Source organism: Pinus tabuliformis, chromosome 5_2 (assembly GCF_031772625.1).
Source record: "Pinus tabuliformis cultivar Carrire ecotype Pingquan chromosome 5_2, CPIR1, whole genome shotgun sequence".
Classification (NCBI taxonomy): domain Eukaryota; kingdom Viridiplantae; phylum Streptophyta; class Pinopsida; order Pinales; family Pinaceae; genus Pinus; species Pinus tabuliformis.
The window spans coordinates 855989669-855999489 of record NC_142306.1 but is presented as its reverse complement, the minus strand read 5'-3'; positions in this window follow the sequence as shown (position 1 = coordinate 855999489).

The window sequence follows — 9821 nt, the reverse complement described above, 5'->3', positions numbered from 1 at the left end:
ATTTAAGAGATCTACCAATTCAAAACTTCAGAGTTCAACTCTAAACTATGAATTAGTAAATCTAGGAACGGATACCAAGCCACGAAATATCAACCTAGGTCTTGGCCTAGCTCCAGAAGAAAAATTAGCTTATGTTCGTCTCCCGAAACAGTACAAAAGTGTCTTTGCCTGGAACTACGATGAACTTAAGACTTACGACACTTCGCTTATTCAACATACTATCCCAATGATAACTAATGAAAAACCTGTCTAGAAAAAGCTGAGAAAATTCATCCTAATCTGGAAAGTTAGATTAAATCAGAGCTCAATAAATTATTGAAAGCCAAAATTATTTTTCCCGCCCCCCACTCTAGATGGGTTTCCAATATGGTTCCCGTTAGAAAGAAAAACAGAGATATTAGAATTTGTATTGACTTTCGAAATCTTAAGAAAGCCTACCAAAAGTATAATTTTCCCTTGCCTCCCATGGAACAAATATTGCAAGCCGTTGCAGGATCAGAATTAATGTCCTTTTTAGATGGTTTCTCTAGCTATAACCAGGTTCTAGTCCATCCCGACAATCAACTAAAAACCACATTAAAAACTAAATGGGGTACTTACGCATATCAAAGATGTCGTTTGGTCTGATTAACGTTGGCGCTACATTTCAAAGGGCCATGGAGATTGCATTTAAGAGATTAGTAAACAAATCAATGGTGATTTACTTGGATGACATAACAGTAAATTCTAAAAATCGTGGTAATCACCTTAGAGACTTAAAACAGATCTTCCAACGTTGCCAAAGGTATGGGATTTCACTTAACCCAAAAAGTCCCTTTTTGCATTAAGTGAAGGAAAATTTCTTGGATTTATAGTGTCAAAATCTGGAATCCATATTGATCCCGATAGAATTTAGGATATTTCCGAAATATCCTTAACACATAATAAGAAAGCCATGCAATCCTTCCTTGGCCAGATTAATTTTGTCAAAATATTTGTTCCAGATTTCTCGAGGATTGTGTCACCATTACAAGCAATGATAAAGAAGAATTCACTCTTCAAATGGGGCCAAGAGGAATATGAAGTGTTCAATCTGATCAAACAAGCGATTATTAATGCCTCATCCTTAGCGACTCCAAATTTTTCCGATCCTTTTATTTTGTATACATTTGCCTCTGATAAATCATATGTTGCGATACTCACTCAAGCCAATCAAGATAAGGCGGAAGCTACAATTGCCTTTTTTAGTTCAAATTTGCAAGGGGCTGAATTAAACTATTTTGACGTTGAGAAACAGGCTTATGCTATTTTCAAAGCGATCAAATATTTTAGATCCTTTCTTCTTAAAACCCATACAACGATCATAGTGTCATTTCCAACGGTAAGAAATCTCTTAGTACAGAAAGACATGGGTGAAAAAAGAGAAAATTGTGTTATTGCCCTACAAGAATATGACGCCGAGATCAGACCAACAAATATTGTAAAAGGACAAGGCTTTTGCAAGATGTTGGCCGGAGCATCGCTTATTTCTGAAATATCATCTCCAAATCAAGAGGTACAAATGTATGAGGTAAGCCTAAATGATATTGAATCGAGATATGCTGATATCATATTTTATCTAAAGAACGGATATGCTCCTTCAAATTTGGATTATACAAAGAAAAGAGCTCTAAGATTGAAGACTAAGCAATATCAACTTGTAAATGACGTACTCTTTAGGATGAATTATGATTTTGTTATCCTTCAATGTCTTGAGAAATCTGAAGCTGAAAAGGTGTTGCAGGAACTCCATGATGGACCAGCAGGTGGACATTATGCGGGAGATGCTACAGCACATAAAATTTTACGCGCAAGATACTATTGGCCTACATTATTTAAAGATGTGCATAGCTATGTAACAAAATGTCAAATTTGTCAAACTATTGCCGGGAGACAAAAGAAACCATCATTGCCTTTGCAACCAGTCAATATCGATCAACCTTTTGATCAGTGGGGATTGGATATAATAGGTGAGATCGTTCCTCACTCTTCTAAATAGCATAGGTATATCCTTACAGCTACAGATTATTTTACTAAATGGGTAGAAGCAGTTCCTCTCAAGACAACTAATGCTGAACACATCATTGATTTCATAGATCAATTCATAATCACTAGGTTTGGTTTACCCTTTGCTTTAATGTTTGATAATGCATCATATTTTTCTGGCAATACTATGATTGAATTTGCACTTAAAAGAGGTTTTAAGCTTAAATACTCTGCCAATTATTACCCGCAAGGGAATGGGTTGGCCGAATCAATGAATAAAAACTTAATCAGAATCATTAAGCGAACCATCGATCAGAATCATAGAAATTGGCATAAATATTTGATGTATGCTTTGTGGGCAGACCGAATAACCCAAAAGGCTTCCATTGGCACTTCTCCCTTTAATTTAGTTTATGGGAAAGAAGTAGTTCTCCCGACTCATCTAGCAATTCCTTCTTTGGCCTTAGTTCAATTTATTGACGAAACACCAACTTCATCTCTACAACTAAGACAAATGCAGATCCTTAAGCTAGAAGAACAACGAGAACAGGCTAAAATCACACACGCTCATCATCAAGCATTAGTAAAGGCTTCCTTTGATTCAAGTATGGTATCTAAGAAAGATTTTCAAATTGGAGATCTACTTTTGAAATGGGACAAGGCTGATGAAGAAAAAGGCAAACATTCTAAATTCCAACAAATGTGGCTTGGCCCATTCCAAATTATAGAAATCATATGTCCATCCACTTTCATGTTGCAAGATTTAGCAAGGAAAAGAGAATCTTTACCTATTAATGGGCAAATTCTCAAAAAATAATTTCCATAGAAGATAACCTCTTCTATTTTTGTAAATTAGTATTTATAGCTTTATTTTGATAATAAAACAAGTTGTAAATGGTTAAACTTTGGGAATTCATGAAAAAGATTAGTGTTTCTTTTAGATTTTTTTTTTTTGCTTGTATAAATAGAACTAATTTGGAAAATCGATCATTATTATTGAAACATACAGTCAAATGCTATAAGCCTGAAAATGTTACTAGTTTCAGCCTTACAAATTTTGATGAAAAACAACCTTTAGTCGGAATTTGTTTTATATCAGTCAATGAAAAGCATCAATAACAAAACAAAGATTCTCTGTAGAAAAGCTCTTTCCAAAAACTCTACAATTTTGGTCCAGAGCTATTCTTAAGGAACCAATGACTTCCTCTCAACCTAGGGAATTACGAGTTTCAAGGACTAATCCAATAATACACTAGAAGCTTAAAGAATAAGAGGTCTCATCACAAGCTGAATTATCATGATCATAGATATTATGACTTGCTGACATTACCAAAACTGCATACCAAAACAGGGCAATGACTCAAGATTGTTGCAATCAAAAGACAAGGGGTCTCATCACGAGCCAGCTTGTTCAACAAAGTTATAAATCAAGTGAATGGCACTGTCATAATTTGGCTACCAAACCAAGACATTGTTCTTTAAGAAACAAAAAACAACAAGTGTGGATATGGATTTATCTTTGAAAATTGTATATTTCTCCAAGTAGAATATAGGATCATTGCTGGGTAACAGGTAACCCTATCGAGGCTATGAACGCTTGTTGGCAGTAGAGGCTCTACCTATGACAAATGAGCATACTTAAAACTGATCTACAGAGAAGCCTTTGTTTTTATCTTTATAAACTAAGTAGTGGCTAATGTAAATACGATGACTAGCTTTAGGAAGTAAATAATCAGAGTTAACATAGAAGAAACAAACTACCATTAACGGCTGAAAGCATGATGCACTTTATATTTCTATAATAAAGTTTGATTTTCCAGAAAACATTTCTATTTTGGAAGTTTAGAAAATTCAAAAGATAATCAGAGATAACTGGTTCTTCCTAGTGAATCGCCAATTATTGTGGCCAGCAACAACCCCCCTTTTTATTTAGTTCTAGCAATAAAGCTAAATAAATGGGGACCCTTCTAAAAAATAAAAACTAGCACTTATGTTTCCCTTTGAATAAAACATGCTATCATAAACTTAGGAAAACACCCGCAAAACCCAAAAAAACTAAGTTTTATGATAAGTTCTGAATAAAATCGTTCTCTTAACAATAAAACATCGCATCGTAAAGGGTAATGGGGAACATGATGCAGAAGCATCCAACACCCTTAGTCGAAGGGAGGAATCCAAGAAGAGCACATGGACCAGCGGAGCTGAACGAAGGGAGAAAAACAGGGAAAAATTGCTTTAAAGCAGTTAAAGAAAAATTAAAGAGAGAATGGATAAGTCTCGAAGACTTTTAATGTAATCTGCCATGTGTATATGCATGCATTCAAGTATGAGAGCTTTGAGGGCTTTTGTAGAGAAAATCAAGGAGTGGATTTGATCGGATCCCTCTAGTGATCCTATCCAATATTCTTATATATGTATACGAACCTGCGTGTTCAGGAGAGAAGAAACAGAGTGATAGATTTGATTTAAAACTCGTGAGGTTAAAATGTAGTCAATAGGAGCACTGCCGTTAAGGCTGAAATGCCTTAGGAATGTAATCATGTCGCATTAGTATAATATATGTGTGTTCATGTGAACTGTGCGCCTGTCTGTGTTTTATATATATGTATGCGTAATTGATTTTGTTTCCACTCTGTTTCATATGCGTGCTGAGGGTTCAAATCCCAAAATTATATGCATCCTAATCGACCATCAGGAGTGATGACGATCTAGCAATATCAGTGGATCTTATGCATGTTGACAAGTATGGTTGAAACCTACGGACAACGCAAAACCCTTCAAATGGCGGAAGACTAGTTAAAAGGGTAAGCGACGAGAATCCTCAGGAGTCGTTGGATCTCTTAAGATCAACTGTCTTGATCCACATTGCATTGGAGGCAAACCCATATTTGCATTGGAGGAGAGGACCTTTGAGATTGCCGAAGTGAAAGCTCCGACTTTCGGAGCCGAAACACTATAGAACAGAGTGTAATGGAGGCATTGGGTCCGCGGAACTGTTATATCGCATCGGAGGTCGGGGTAACAACCGAAATCGTTATAACCCGAAATCATCCGAACCCGAAATCCTTATAGGACGGTTCGGAAAGGGGGCATCGGGTCCGTCGTTTCGGAAGGGGAGTCTATTGTTTATGGCGAGCGCCGAACAGGCGGACCCACCAATAATTATAAAGGCGGGCGAATAAGCTTTGAAATCACGTGTGTGAATTGAAGCTGGGTTTTTATAATGTTTTCCATGTATTAACATTATGTGTGGCCATGGGTTGCTCCCGGGATGGAATGTAATGCTTTCGGCTTTAAAGCTAAATGCCACTATTTAATAACGTGGTTGGGCGGTGGCTTCCGATAGATGCAAAGGTGCCAATAGTTATATTGGCTTTGGTTTTTAATGTAAGTCCATGATTTTATAAAAGGCTTCATGCCTAAGAACGCTTCCGATAGGCTTTGTGGGCTATAACCCACAGGCCTCAGGATCGATTTATTTGGGAATTGGGATTTTGGATTAACCCCCAAAATCTCATTTTCATCATTTTGGTATCAGAGCAGGGACAGTTTCCTACGAGGAGAAGGATTCCAGAGAGAAAGAAGAAGAAGCAGGAGGTACAGTTGTGTTAAAGCTGGAGAGTTTGTGGTCTTACTGTCGTGCAGATGGCGGCAGCCGAAGGTGAGAAGATCGCAACAAACCTAGAGCAAGGTGTGCTCATATGGTTCCAAAAGAGAGAACCTAAAGGATGCCAAAAGACTAAGCTCAGGAGGAAGCTTGGTGAGGTATCGTGTAGCAGAGGAAGACTGTTACTGCAGAGGTTTGGTTGCAGCTCACAGAAGACCATGAAGGCAATTCCAATAAAGGATTGAAACAGTGGGTAGAATTGCTAAGTACAAGGAGAAGCATATGACCAGGAGGTCATAAATTTTTTTACCTTGGGAGTCTGATGCAGGAGCATCCAGCACCCTTAGTCGAAGGGAGGAATCCAAGCGGAGCGAAGAGGAGCACATGGACCAGTGGAGCTGAACGAAGGGAGAAAAACAGGGAAAATTTGCTTTAAAGCAGTTAAAGCAAAATTAAAGAGAGAATGGATAAGTCTCGAAGACTTTTAATGTAATCTTCCATGTGTATATGCATGCATTCAAATATGAGAGCTTTGAGGGCTTTTGTAGAGAAAATCAAGGAGTGGATTTGATCGGATCCCTCCAGTGATTCGATCCAATATTCTTATATATGTATACGAACCTGCGTGTTCAGGAGAGAACAAACAGAGTGATAGATCTGATTTAAAACCTGTGAGGTTAAAATGTAGTCAATAGGAGCACTGCTGCTAAGGCTGAAATGCCTTAGGAATGTAATCATGTCGCATTAGTATAATATATGTGTGTTCATGTGAACTGTGCACCTGTCTGTGTTTTATATATATGTATGCGTAATTGATTTTGTTTCCACTCTGTTTCACATGTGTGCTGAGGGTTCAAATCCCAAAATTATATGCATCTTGATCGACCATCAGGTGTGATGACGATCTAGCGATATCAGTGGATCTTATGCATGTTGACAGGTATGGCTGAAACCTGCGGATAACGCAAAACCCCTTCAAATGGCGGAAGACTAGTTAAAAGGGTAAGCGACGAGAATCCTCAGGAGCCGTTGGATCTCTTAAGATCAACGGTCCTGATCCACATCGCATCGGAGGCAAACCCATTATCGCATCGGAGGAGAGGACCTTTGAGACTGCCGAAGCGAAAGCTCCAACTTTCGGAGCCGAAACACTATAGAACAGAGTGTAATGGAGGCGTCGGGTCCACGGAACTGTTATATCGCATCGGAGGTCGGGGTAACAACCGAAATCGTTATAACCCGAAATCATCCGGACCCGAAATCCTTATAGGATGGTTCGGAAAGGGGGCATCGGGTCTGTCGTTTTGGAAGGGGAGTCTATTGTTTATGGCGAGCGCCGAACAGGCGGACCCGCCGATAATTATAAAGGCGGGTGGATAAGCTTTGAAATCCACGTGTGTGAATTGAAGCTGGGTTTTTATAATGTTTTCCATGTATTAACATTATGTGTGGCCATGGGTTGCTCCCGATGGATGGAATGTAATGCTTTCGGCTTTAAAGCTAAATGCCACTATTTAATAACGTGGTTGGGCGGTGGCTTCCGATAGATGCAAAGGCACTGATAGTTATATTGGCTTTGGTTTTTAATGTAAGTCCATGATTTTATAAAAGGCTTCATGCCTAAGAACGCTTCCGATAGGCTTTGTGGGCCATAACCCACAGGCCTCAGGATCGATTTATTTGGGAATTGGGATTTTGGATTAACCCCCAAAATCTCATTTTCATCAGAGCATCATATAAATAAGCTATCTGAAATTGTGAAAACGCGATGCGAGATCTCGCGCCTTGAAAATCCATCGCGCATTGCAGATTTTATATGCTGCAAGTATCACCTAAGGTAAAACATCCCAATCCACCGATATGCGATAAGGCATCTCCCAAATCGCATCTCGCAGAATCATAAGGTAATGGATGATGGTTAACAAATGGATTAGTGATATTGTGATCTGCGATATTGCAAAGCAAATATCGCAGATTTGCAGGGCTCATCGTTCAATAAAGCATTTCTCATAATCCGATACCAGGTCATGGACATTAATGTCAATTTAATGGTTATTTGGTGGTCATTTATGAGATAATATTTAGATTTGATCAAAAGGTTATTTCACGTAGGGTGATATATCATTTCAGCATTAAGAGCTTTCCCATCACCTTACCTTTTACCATTATTCTTTCCTTTCTTGTAAATTTGCAGGTGCAGCAAGAAGAGTAATATACACAGTAGTGTGCAGAACGTAATGGGAAAATAGGGAAAAGCTCCGGTTGCAGAAGACAAAGAAATGACGCCCTTATACACAGACACCACCTATAACAAAGATGTTGGCATAACTACTTGGGAAGGCATGTACAATTTACTCGAAGAAGAAAATCCCAGGGTTATGGAGGTTAAAGCAACAACAGACTCATGCGGGTTGTCTGAGGCATCAATTACTGAACTTGCATGTTCATTCTTGCACCGGATAGCGGCAAGACCGAAGATTCTTCCATACACAGACATGGTCAAGTGGGTACTAGACAATGCTGATATAACAGACAGACAATTCAAGACTCGAGGCCAAGACCTCATTGGGTCATTCACTACACAAGATTTAAGGCTTATATATATCATCTACCAGAGCCAAAGGCAACCTACAACAAGTAGTTCGTGGAGAAGTTTGCCAAAGAAAACGAAAAGTTGGCAGAATGCACCAAAAAACTGGTCGGTGAGGGAAGAACCATTGAAAAAGGGCAAAGCGCGCTGACTAAGCATTGTTGAAACCGAAAAGGAGGAAAAAATAGCACTTAAGAAGCCCAGATCAGAAAAAGGAAGGATTTTCCCATGCGCGATTAGCTGGGTGAAACCCCTCGAGAAGGAAAGCCCCCAAGCGTTCAGTCCCTTGTAAGCCGGAAAATTGCAGAGAAAAGAACTAAAGGCTAAAGGCGGGACCCACGCTCTAAAACTGACAATATTTAATAGGTAAACCCTTGAGCAGTAAGTGGAGTTCGCTGAAACTTAGTGATTCCATTCAGAGCTCAACGCGTGGCAACAGAAGAAGCCGCCACAACAGAAAACAACGTCATTAACTGTGTCAATGAAAACCTTCACAGAGAAAACCTCATATCAGAGACCGCTCCCAGATTCCTCCCAAAGGCACAACAACTGCAGATGAGCTGGAGACAGAAAGCTGAGGAAAAGGCAGAGTCTATCAAGAAGTTAACCAAGTTAAACTGGGATACTTACTGGCAGTACTTGGTTAAACCGCACAGTCAATGCATGACTCTCAAATGCCTCACGAACTCTGCCGAGAAGATAGCGCCAACACTTGCTGATTCTGTTTTTGCAGGGCAACTAAAATCGGAGGTCGACAGCCTACCCTCCTCAAGTCGATGCTGAATGTTTGCGACCACAGAGAACAGATACATAGATAGTTAATTTCCAGATGCAGTTTTAGTTTTAATTTTGATTTATTTTTGCCTTAGATGAGGATGGCCATTTAAACCTCCTCCTATATTTTTGTAATAATCTATTTTTAGTATTTAGGTAGTAGTATTTTAACCCCTCTCATGCATTTAGAAAGGGGTCCTGAAATTTGTCAAAAATGTTTCCTCAGAACATGCACTTTTGCACCCTTAGAGGAGGTTTTGATGAATGAATGGAACGAGATTTATTGATATTTGTGTTTAATATCTGCTACTGAAATGCACTTTTGTACTCTTAGTAGATGTTGAAGTAGGAAGAGATAAATCTATATTGCTGAAGCTCATGAGTAGAACTTGTTATCAATGGTACTTTTATCTCTTAATGATTTTTGGTTATGTGTCAAAGCAATATTTTATGCTCAGTTATTTATATATGAAAGCTTGAATGTTTGAGTTATTATTTGGCACTTTTGTACGGTAATGACTATTTTGTTTATGCTTAATATATGAGTGACATATTATGCAATATGCTTCTCACAATTTTTTCGGCTAACTTTTTATACGAAACAATTTGTTTTTATCGAATTCTTTTCTTGTAGCGATTGAATGATCTTTATTACCAATTGCTGTTCGAAATCATTTTAGATCGCATAAGTGAAAAGTTGAATCCTGGGTTAGTTTTAGACTTAAATATTTTTGTTCATTAGAATACGATTGCATTTTTAGATTAGACTTAGATTCAAATCATTTTACTTAGAAATCTTTAGAAAACAGAAATATCAATTCTTTTGAACACACACAAATTGGCAAA